This window comes from Cornus florida, unplaced genomic scaffold (assembly GCF_030987335.1).
Source record: "Cornus florida cultivar Cherokee Brave unplaced genomic scaffold, ASM3098733v1 CherokeeBrave_3.0.0_Hap2_Chr03, whole genome shotgun sequence".
NCBI classification, from domain to species: domain Eukaryota; kingdom Viridiplantae; phylum Streptophyta; class Magnoliopsida; order Cornales; family Cornaceae; genus Cornus; species Cornus florida.
The window spans coordinates 69,162,807-69,175,157 of NW_026775573.1; the positions used below are offsets into that span (position 1 = coordinate 69,162,807).

At 37.6% G+C, this 12,351-nt stretch overlaps 1 pseudogene; it reads left to right on the plus strand.

The window, feature by feature from the left end:
* The first annotated feature begins 9,398 nt into the window (after nt 1-9,398).
* On the plus strand, nt 9,399-9,497 carry LOC132301883 (small nucleolar RNA R71; annotated as a pseudogene).
* Nucleotides 9,498-12,351: the final 2,854 nt, after the last annotated feature.

A 12,351-nucleotide genomic window follows, 5' to 3' on the forward strand; every position in this document is an offset into this window, starting at 1 on the left:
CACTCTCTTCCTGTTCTTGTTCGAATATCATGGTGCGAAGATGCTCATTATGGAGCAGTTCCTGGAGACCGCCGCGTCCATTGTCTCGTTCAAGTTTGGGTCCGACGTCGTCTCGCTCAACGGACACGACTTTTTGAAGACCGACGTAGAAATCGGAGATGACGGGAAGCTTCACGTGACAGTGAGGAAGTTGAATGCGTTGAGGAGATCTCTTAGTCTCGGGCGGGGTTCGTTCTTAGTGTTGACTCCTCAGTCATCGAACCTCACCAGAGTAGAGATTTACAGCTTAAGCTCATCGAGAAACCCCACTCCGAGAGGTTCAAATTCCAATCACTCTGACTTATATTCGATAATGGGTTTTAAGGGGAGGCTATCAAACTTCGGTCCGTGTGATTCTTATTCGGTTCAATCGGTGAAGCCATCGAATTGCGAAGAGAACTGCCTACCTATGCTTAGAATATGAGCTCACCGAGATTCGGATTCTATCTGGCTCAGACCGTACCCACTTCTTACCCCAAATCGGTATAAAATGACAAAACTACCTTTATAATTTAAATTTTAAATTTAAAACTTATAATATTATTGTAAGATTACAAAAATACCCCTGAGTCTTATTCCTTCAACACCTCTTTCTAAAACTCTCACCACACCTATTGCTTGAGTTCATCGGAAATGGTGTCAACGTTGGTGGTGTTGAGGAAGAAACAGAGGTGATTGGAAACCAACATCCTGATCTCCTTGGTGCCGTGATAGAGGCCGGCACCCTCCGAGACAAGCGACGCACTTGAACTCCACACAAACATGTGAAGCTTCTTAAATTATGTAATACCCCTAATTTTAAAAGGATAGTCTTGGTATTTTATTAAATTATTTTTGTTGACCTTAAGGATTCCATCCAAGGACAATCTAGAGGTTTTGATGATAATAAACCATTAATGATGTTTAAGGATTAATGTTTACATTGAGTGTTATAGATTATTCACATTCAAAGGATGACCTCAATGAAGCACGAAAGATCATTCTTAGTATTCCATTATTCAAGATTACATCAAGGAAAGCAATGGATACAAAGAAGACATGAAGTTGCAAAGAACCAAATGTAAAGTCCATCCAAAGATAGCTTGGACTACAACAAGCAAAAAAATAACTCAAAGAAAGGAAGAAAGCATGTTTACCTAAAAGCTTACACTATCATAGATAAAGCGTGAAAAAAGGGGTAGATAGGATGGTGAGTGTTTAGGATTCAATGTCAAAGTATTTATGAATCCATTTGAAGCTCATCTCTATAGGACCATGCATATCATATCATCATTCATATGCTCCTATATCCATTAGCAACAGACTATGCACTTCATTCATATACAATTGACATATGTAGTCTTTGCTAAAAAGTGAGTTAGTTCAAGCTTACATAAGCTTTGAAAGAACTTATCATTTGTGTTAGAAATGCTAAGACCATGCACATCAATCATATAATTCATATTGGTCAACAATTAAGGCATGAGAAGCCTTCATTACCATAAGTTGGTAACAGACATTAAGACCCCAGAATGCGCGTCATGAAAAACTGTGTTTTTGGCTAAGTGTGAAAAATGGATTTTTGAAATAATGATTATTTCAAAATAATTTTTCCCTGTAATAAATCTTTATACTTAAACTAGCCTACACTGATTTTATCAGAATTTTTGACCAAGTCTACATTGGTCTACATAAGGATTCAATTTTACCAAAACTGTCGGAAATCCAAATTTGTACTAAAACTGAATTTCTACATTTTGATTTAGTTAGATTTCAATTTTCTAGTATTTTTTATTGAATCCAAATGGGGGGTACTTCCTTATTTATATTGTAAACTTAAAGTAAATGGACATTTACTTAAATATTTTCAATGAAAATAAGGTATGTGCAGATGTCCTGTACACAGACTGTCTCACCTATTAACTTAGAATAATTCATGAGGTAGCAGGTTCATTTCGGTCTACCGAAATTCAGGGCCATTCTAGTTCGGCCTACCGAACCTAGCATATGAAAAAACCCACTCGAGTTTCAGACGACCGAAACTAAAGAGGTAAATGAATCAACAGAGCCGATTTACACAGAATGGTTTAGAACAAAGGAGAAAGGAGTTTCGGTCGACCGAAACTAAGGGAATTTTTCATTGGTCTACCGAACCAAGGCTAGTGGTCAACCTCAAACCATTTCGGTCAACCGAACCTCAGATGTATTTTATTTCGGACGACAGAACTGCCCAGATTCGAATCTGAATGGTTATTTTGCCTTGAACCGCGTGCATAACAGCTATATTTTCAAATTAACTCATCAAAACTCTATAAATAGTGTTGGGGACTTTGGGTTTAAGTGTTGCTACCATAGACAAACATCATATAGCATCCAAAGAGCTTTTGTTCTTCCATTCATACATCTCATATCATTAGAAAAGTATTGTGCTTCATTGTATTCGTATATATACTCTAGAGTGAGCTAAACTTTGTATATCAAATCTGTGAGAGATTATTGTGAGCTTTGATTTGCATATCAATCTTTGAGAGATACATTTGTATGCAATAAATCTGATCTTCATTTGTAAGGGCTGGTGTGGCTCAAGAAAGAAAAAGCAAGCTAGCTTCAATTTGTAAGGGTTGGTGTGACCCAAAGGAAGACTAAGATGGGTTGTCTCTTAGCAAAGTGAAGCAAGGAGTTGCTTTATGTAGAGGTTTGCTCTCCACCCGTAAGAAGGTGCCATAGTAGATTGGGAAGTCTCAAGAGGGGGCTTGAGCCGAGGAGTAGGAGTTTCCAAACCTCGCTAAAATCGCCGTGTGAATGTTTGCAATCTCTCTTCCCTTATCTCCTTTATATTTATGCTATTATTTGTTCATGTTTATATCTTGATAATTACATAATTATTAGAAGGATTTAGTAGAATTTGCAAATCTGAAAATTGGCCATTATTTGCCAAAGACTCTATTCCCCCCCCCCCCCTTCTAGAGTCTATACTTGGGCAATAGTTTTCATTGTGTTTTTTATTCTTTAATTGATTTCTTGGCTATTTGTTAATTGTTTATATGAATTAATTGATTATATGTTTATTTGAAATACATGTTTAATGATGTGTATTTGTTTACTTAAATGTTAGGTTTTGATGTGTAATTGTTTATTTAAATGTTATGTATTTTTCTTTAAAAATAATGTTAGGAATTAAATATTTTAAATGGTTGTTTTATTTTATTTTATTTTATTTTAAGGGTCATGGATAATAGTCATGGGCCAACCAATTGGGTTCTATGGACTACTTGGATAAGGGGTTTAATGGGTATGGATAATTACCCATGCATAGTGAAAGTCCTTTGGAGATAATTTAATGTATTTATTTTATTTAGATAAAAATAATATACATAGATTATACGTAACTTGTATTTTTTAGTTACCTTTTTAGTGTTTTAATCTTATTTTTCTTTATTAATTGGATGTGGATTGGAAAAAAGGAATAGGGTTTATATGTAGCCTATAAATATATAACTATAGGGTTGGAAAAATGGGATAGAAATATATCACGTATTATTTTAGAGCGAGAGCGGGAGAAAGAAGGAGGCTAGGGTTTTAGCAAATCCTAAAGGCAAGTTCTTTGTTCTACACTTCTCTCTTAGATCTGTAATCTATATATCTCTGGTATAATTTTAGGGATGTTTAAAGGATAATTAAAATTGGAATTCATGTTTTAAATAATCTAGAACTAGGTTTTATAAATTATTTTGTTCATGGTTGTTCTTGTGTATAAATTGATAAATTTATGATTTGATTGGATTACTTTATATTTTGTTACATGTGTGTACATAATGTAATTTTATATCTGTATATCGATGGAACGTAGAAATATGTCTAGAATTCCTGAAACAAATAAAGAATGAATGCACAGTGAAATTCTGGGTTGATTCGGGTAACAGTGCTCAGACCGCTGTTACAGTGCTCGAGCTTTAGGAGCAAAGCTTGAGCCTTGGATGAAAAGCTTGAGCAATTGGTTGTAAAGCTCGAACAATTAGAGGTAAAGCTCGAGCCTGAGAAGGAAAGCTCAAGCAACTGGGATAAAAAGCTCGAGCCTAAAGTAGGATGCTCAAGCCTTGGACAGGGTGCTCGAGCATTTAGGACGAAAGCTTGAGCATTACCTGGAGAAGTTTCGTAAACAGCGTAGTGTTACTTCTTTTTGATTTTGAAAGGTCCTGAACATCAAATAGGGACTTTGGTTTGGGTTTAAATAAATTTAAATAGACTTGATTATAATGATATTTGCTATTTGAATGTTTTAAATAAACGAATGGGTTTAATCTTTTAAATTGTTCTAACAATTGAGATTAAATGTGTAGGATGAATTGGATATGGAGAATGCTTATTCGAAGGTATATTCAAATATCATCATGTATAAGATTTGGTTTGTGTAGGATATATGATATAGGAAAATTAAATAAATAATAAGTCATTCCTATTTTGTGATAACCTGATATCATATTATCATGGTTATTTCTAGATGGTTTGATGTATTCCCATAATTGTTACATCAATTGTTGGATTGTGTGGTTTAATGCACCGGTATGGGACAGTGGCATTTTAGGGTCGGATTAACCAAAGAAGTTAAATCCTACCTTTTTTATTTTTATTTTATAAGGGAATGGATTAACTAAAATGTTAAGTCCTACTTATATTCAAGTCAGGTCAGCTAAACAAGTTGAATGACTTACAGAGGATCATTTATAGAGGATTAATTATATTAGATTAAATATATATATATATATATATATATATATATATATATATATATATATATACTTATGGTGCCAAGATATGAGCTTGAGTCTCAAGATCATGGTTAGGGTGCGTTTATTGCCAGGGATGTGTAGTTAGATATAGTGTAGTTGTTACCTTGGTAGGTCTAGGTACTCATGCCCACTATATGTGCATTTTGCATGTTGCCTACTATTTAAGTTGAGACAATCTTATACTCTAGTGAGGTTCCTTTAGTATGTATCTATATATTTATACAGACTACTTAGCCATTGCATGGGTTAGCTATAGATATATAGTTTCTCTGGTCTCTGTTTGGGTTGTCATAGAAAGAACTTGTTCGTGGGTCTGACCCACTATTATTATTTTTTAGGTGCTCGTCAGTTCCAGACATAGAATTTGTTCGTGCTGAGCAGAGACAGTCCACATCATTCTTCCAGTTCTATGTAAGATTTTCTTTATGTTTTAGTTTTAGATTATAGTTATTTTCAGTTGATTCAGTTGGTATATCATTAGGGGTCCACTAGATGGCTTCCCGAGTTGTAATGATAATTAAAGGTTTTGGAAAATTCATTTGGAGGATTTATTGTTTAGTTTTCTTTTCTGCTATTTTATTTATTCTTAATTATTTCTTTTGTATTCTGTGTTCATTTACATACTTAATTGTTTGGTATCCCTCGGATCTATACTCGGACTTGATCACCCGTGGCTTTAGAATCGAGGGGTATCATAGTTGGTATCAGAGCACTCTAAGTTTAAGTGTCTCTAGGGATCTATCGTTTTAAGACTTTCGCGTAGTGTATTCTCTTGTGTAGAGCTTAAGTTTTGGATTCGTTGTATTCCTTTACAGTTCGTTTAAACATCATGCTGATGTCGGTCTTTCTATGTTAACAGAATGGTTAACACTAGAAGAAGACAGGACAATCAGAGAAATAGGCAACGAAGAGGAGCGGCACGTAGGCAGCAGGATTTCCTACGGCGTCAGCAAATGGAGGAAGAGCAACAATTGCTTGGGTTTCAGGAAGAAGATGGTTTGGTACACATTGAGTAAGATGAAGTCCAGCAGACTCAGGATCAGGGAAGAGATCCAAAGTATCATCCTCATCTCAATGGCCTCATTGCTCAGGCTATAGAATCAAGGGTAATAGCAGCACTTCGGAATCAACCATAGGTTCAGCAGGCACCTGTACCAAAACCAATGGTTTAGACTGATCCTTGAAAAAAGGCTAGGAGTTCTTTCACAAAGGGGAGCCCACCGGAGTTTTTAGGCTCCACCGATATGAAAGCAGTTCATCAGTAGAAGAAGGACATTGAGCGACATCTTTGCATGGTTCAGTGCACGGAGGTACAAAAACTGATACTCGCTACCTTCAAGCTGGTCAGAGATGCACTACAGTAGTGGGAGTCAGTGACCACTGCAGAGGAAAGGACTTCATTGACCTATGAGCAATTCAGTACTTGCTTCAATGAGAAGTGCATTCCATATGCAATCAGGATAGCTATGAAGACAGAGTTCCTTAATCTACAACAGGGGAACATGACAGTGGCAGAGTATTAGCAGCAGTTCACGCGTTTATCTCTTTTTGCTCTAGAGGAGGTGGATACAGCGGAGAAGAAACGTAATAGTTTCGTTAAGGGACTTATATGGTCTATTAAGTGATCCATTATAGGTAGTCTGGCCTGCACTACTTATGCTCAGGTGGTAGATGCTGATCTATAACAATATTAGTTGACTATGGACTTCAGACAGGCTAGAGGTGAGAAGCGGGATGACAGAGACTCTTCTAATCAACAGTTGAGAAAAGGAACAACAATGGACACCGACACACTGATAAAGGCAAATTCCAAGGACAACAGTCTTGGAAAAAGCACAAGGGTGGTTCAGATGCTCACAAAGATGAGGCACCTATTCAGAGGCAGTAGAATGGGGGACCACAGGCTAATCAACAGAGGAGGAAATTTGGCACTTTCTATGGGAGTTGCTACACTTGTGGAAAGTTTGGTCATACTTCCAGGAGGTGTCCTAAAGCAGGACAGGGACAGGGACAGCATGTGCAGTAGGGACAGAGGGCACTATTACCTTTACCCGCTCCACGGATTCAGGGACAGACGTATCCAGCTTTACCAGCACCGCTATAGCCTCAGGGACAGGCACTGCAGTAGTTGCATCATGACAGGGTGTATAATCCCATGCCATAGGATGTTTAGGCACCTCAGGCTGTTGGGGTATGTTTCCTATTCATGGTAGATCTGCTCATGTTTTATTTAACACGGGTGCTACACATTCATTCGTGTCTAGTACTTTTGTTGCATTATCTGGGATGACGACATGAGTGTGTAATAGACCTCATGGTATTTCTACACATATGGGTAATATAGCTATTTTACATGAGAGTGATGGGCCTATGACACTAGATATTTGTAGACTTTGATTTCTAGCCAATCTATTGGCCCTGGACATACAAACTTATGATGTGATACTTGGGATGGATTGGTTATCTCATTACCATACCCAAGTTAATTGTTATGATAAGTCTATTATTTTCACTGTACCTGGTCAAGATATGTATGTCATTGCTATGCCACGTTCTAACGGGGTTTCTAACACTTATTTGTTTCATATGGAGGAGGAGACTGAGGAAGAGACTACTGTGTCACTGGATAGTATACCAGTTATACAGGAATTTTTAGATGTTTTTCAAGAGATTCCAGGGTTGCCATCTAGTTGAGAGATAGACTTTGTTATTGATTGAGGTCCAGGCACTACGCCTATTGCTAGGGCACCATACAGGATGGCACCAGCGGAGATGCGTGAACTGAGAGATCAGATTCAGCAATTGCTCAGTCAGGGTTTTATTCGTCGGAGTATTTCACCTTGGGGAGCTCCAGTTTTGTTTATGAAGAAGAAGGATGGTTCACTTCGCTTGTGTATAGATTACAAGGAGTTGAACAAGGTTACTATTCGTAACAAGTATCCTTTGCCTAGGATCGATGATTTTTTCGATCAATTGAAGGGAGTTACATATTTCTCTAAGAATGATCTGCGTTCTGGATATCATCAACTTCGGGTTAGGGAGCAGGATGTTCCTAGGACAGTGTTTCTCACTAGATATGGTTCTTATGAGTTCATGTCATGCCTTTCGGATTGACTAACGCACCAGTAGTCTTTATGAATCTAATGAATAAAGTCTTCAGGGCTTACTAAGATCAGTTTGTCATTATGTTCATTGATGATATTTTGGTCTATTCTAAGACAGAGGATGATCATGCTAGACATCTTCGTACAGTGTTGCAGACGTTTTGTGAACACCAATTATATGCAAAATTCGAGAAGTGTAAATTTTGGCAGCGAGAAGTGAAGTTTCTGGGTCATGTAGTGTCAGAGAAGGGGATAGCGGTGGATCTGGCCATGGTTTCAGCAATGGTAGAGTGGGGACAACCTACCTCACCTACAGAGATTCAGAGTTTTCTAGGACTAGTAGGACACTATCGTCGATTCATTCAGGGGTTCTTAAAGATAGCAGGACCACTCACTCATTTGACTAAGAAGGGTGTACAGTTTGTATGGGATGAACACTGTCAGAAAACTTTTGATGAGCTAAAGAATAAGTTGACTTCTGCATTGGTTCTATCTACTCTACAGAGCGGGATAGAGTATCTTGTCTACACAAATGCTTCTTTGCAAGGTCTTGGGTGTGTTTTGATGTAGGAGGAGTGACCAATTTCGTATGGATCTCGTAAGGTTAAGCCTCATGAGCTTAATTATCCAACACATGATTTGGAGTTGGCAGATGTGGTCTTTGCCTTACGGATTTGGAGGCACTATTTGTTGGGAGAATCTTTCAGATTATTTAGTGATCACAAGAGTCTGCAGTATTTGTTCACTCAACAGGAGCTAAATATGAGACAGCACAGATGGTTAGAGTTTGTGAAAGACTATCATTGCTCTATACAGTACCATCCATGGAAAGCGAATGTGGTGGCGGATGCACTTAGTCGCCGACCTTCTGGGAGTCTTTCTGTATTATTCACTATTGAGTGGAATGCTTTGAAGACCGTTGATGAGTTGTCTGATGCTTTTATGGCATGCATGGTAGTTACACCTTCAATCATTCATAAGATATTGAAGGCACAACTCACAGATTAGCAGTGCATTGACAAAGTTGCAGAGATAGCTTCTGGGGAGGTTCCATTTTACATGTTCATTAGGTTCATTTTGCACTTGTCCATGAGGACAATGAGAAATAGAATGAAGAACACTAGAACAAGTCATACATGTTTCATTTGATGCATGATGAGAATGGTTAGGGAAGGAATATACTTGGTTTGCCGAGTTTTGGTTAATCAAAAATTGATCAAACCTTTGAGATAGAGACTTCATTTCGACGGCTATTTCATTTGAATGGTCAACTTGATAGAAGCCAACACTCTTCCTACCTTGTGAATTTCTACCATTCTTGGATGATAATGTTCTATGCAAATAATTTTCACTCATGCTCTCATAAAGACGCCACACGTCATCCTCATGTCTGTCAATGTATGAGCCACCCATGGAAGCATCAACCATACCCTTATAATTGTCCGATAAGCTCTCAACGAAATATTGAACTAATTACCATTTGGGCATGTCATGATGTGGACACTTCCTAAGCAACTCATTGAAGCATTCCCATGCCTCATGAAACGTTTCTCCATCCCCATGTGTAAATTCTTTAATTGAAGTTCTCATAGCATTGGTTTTTTAAACCGGATAGTACTTCTTCAAGAACTCTTGTTGCATTTCTTCCCAAAAAGTGATTGAAAAAGGCCTAAGATTGTTAAACCAATACTTTGCCTTGTCTTTTAAGGTGAATGAAAAAAGTTTGAGTCTTAAGACCTCTTCCGGCATGTCCGTATATTTTACGATGAAACATACTTCAAGAAACTCATCCAAATGCTTGTAAGGTTCTCCACTTGGAAGTCCATGATAGTTAGGAAGCATTTGAATGGTTTCTCGCTTAATTTCATGATGATGTGCTCTAAATGGAGGCAATTGGATGTATGTAGGTGCATTATACTTATTAGGCACATAATGGTCTCTTAAAGCAAGAGGTGGATTAACTACTTAAGGTGCAACATGAACACCTTGGTTTTGAATTCCTTGATTGATGATGGGAGGTTGTGGAGCATACATTGGCCTTGGCATTCCATATGGAGCTTGGCCTTGTTGCTGTGGTGGTTGGTGAATGTATGGCCTAGGCAAGCCTAATGGTACTTGTATGTTCTCATGATGTACATTTGGATGAAGGATACCTTGTTGGTCTATGTGACCAAGGTCCTCAACATGATCATCATTATGGTCATCCATTGATAGATTGGTTCTATTTGAACTTCCTCTTCCCCTAGGATTTCTAATGATGGATTCAAGATAAAAATCTAAAGGGACAAGAGTGGGTCTCAATGAATGACGTCCATGCATGCACAATGCAAAACACAACAAGCACAAAGAATGACAAACACTATGCCTTCACAACAATTCAATTAGACTTCTTCCACAAACACTTAACCCATACTCCTATGCTTTAACAACAATGATGCAAAGAACAATTAAAAACACGCCTCCACGCAGGCCAACGATTTAACTAAGGGATTGAGTAAAGAAAGTCTCACAAAGGTCCTTTTGCATTTCAACTCCAAATTTAAAGCTTAGCTTAGCAATTTTTTTTAAATTTTTAGCTTTTTACTTTCTTTGCTTTGCTTGAATGCTCCTTTGCTTGCTTCCTCTCTAACAATGCACCTAGTCAAGTAAGAATAACACAATAAGTAACCAAAAAGAAAAATAAAAATAAAGTAAAGACACGATCAAAAGAGTACTAATCCTAATTGATTCCATAATTTCGACGTTGCTAAATCAAATCAATCCCCGGCAACGGCGCCAAAAACTTGGTGGTGATTGTCGTCATCCTACCACAAGCTTAGAGAGTGTACATTAAGGCGAGGGCCAAGTTTTACATTTATAGATGCCACTACTACCTTTCACTATAAATATAGCTAGAGCGAGTAGGGATCGTCCCAAGGGATTGTGAGGGTCGAACAAGGTTGTGGAATTGCTATTAGGGCTAGTAGGTCGAGTGATCAAACAATTGGTTGGTTGGTTGATTAGACTAGAGAGCAACTAAATTAAACTAAGTGATAACAAAATAATGCAACTAAGAGCAAATAAGAGAGAGAAAAGTCTTGGGGTTTAGAGATCACCACCAAGCAATGCATTTCTATACCATTGACAAGTGACTAATGAGGGAAAATGGTGTGTTGCAATATTGGTGTGTGTGTGTGTGTGTTTGCATTCAAACGCATGGATCATCAAACAACAAACATGGATTGTCCTCCCATTTAACACTACATTACAACTACACTATATCTACACTACTAGCATGAAAATAAACTAAGGGAGAGGCACAATCCATCAAGGAATAAGTATGAACCATCAAGAAAATCATAATAGCATTCCATTAAGCACTATGTTTTGACCATCTCTAAATCTATAGCATCAATACACATAGACATGCATCAATAACACAAAATCTAGAGACAAGCACATGAACATCTATTCTAACATACATAGACATATGGATAGAATGAAATGATCAATTGAAAGCATTTAACCACATAAATCATTGAACAATCAAGATCTATATATATCAAAGTGTCAAAACATTAATTACAACACTAATCCCTCAATAATACACAATATTAAGATATAGAAAGCATGCTTGGGGCTAACTCTAGCCCCAAGAGGATGTCTAGCCACTCATGGTGATATTGCTCCAACCCTTAAGGGCTAACTCCATGGAAGAAATTTGCTCCTTGTTGATGAAAAACTCCCCCCTTTGTGTCTCTAGCCTCCTCATCCTCTAAGCTTGCTCTCCAAGAGATGATATGATATGATTTTGGCTCCCCCTTGGAAAAAGCAATCCTTATCCTTATATAGGTAGGTCAAATGACACCCAAAATGAGCTGGGGTCGTGCACACAATATTCCCCAATGATTGGATAAAGGAAGTTCGATCGATCGAACCTTAGACTTGGATCGATCGAACTTGGCTGAGATCTATCGAACTTAGGCTGGATCAATCTTCAATGGTAGCGCTCTTTGGATAAAGACAAATTTGAGATATTTTGAAGATATTTTTGAGAAAATGACAAAAGTGGTTGGTAGGGTGGTACAACTAGATAAGATTAATCATTTGGATAAGGACAAAGCAGTTCGATAGATCGAAGAATGGTGTTGGATCGATCAAACTTTTGAGATCTCTGAAAATTTCATCATGGCTCTGATCCATCTTGAAGTGCTAAGATCGATCATATTGAATCGATCGAACTTTGATCTGAGATCGATCGAAGATGTTGATTTCCACCTTTTTCTTCCTTTTGCTTCCACTTGGCTCCTTTCTTTGATTCATCCCAGAATTGCTTCAATTAAGCTCTTATTTGGCTGAGTTAGCTTATTTTTGGGATAAGTGCCTGAAAATGGAAATAATACGAAATTAATCTAAAACGATAAAGTAAGATAGATAAAGGTACTAGAATGTCTAAGCTT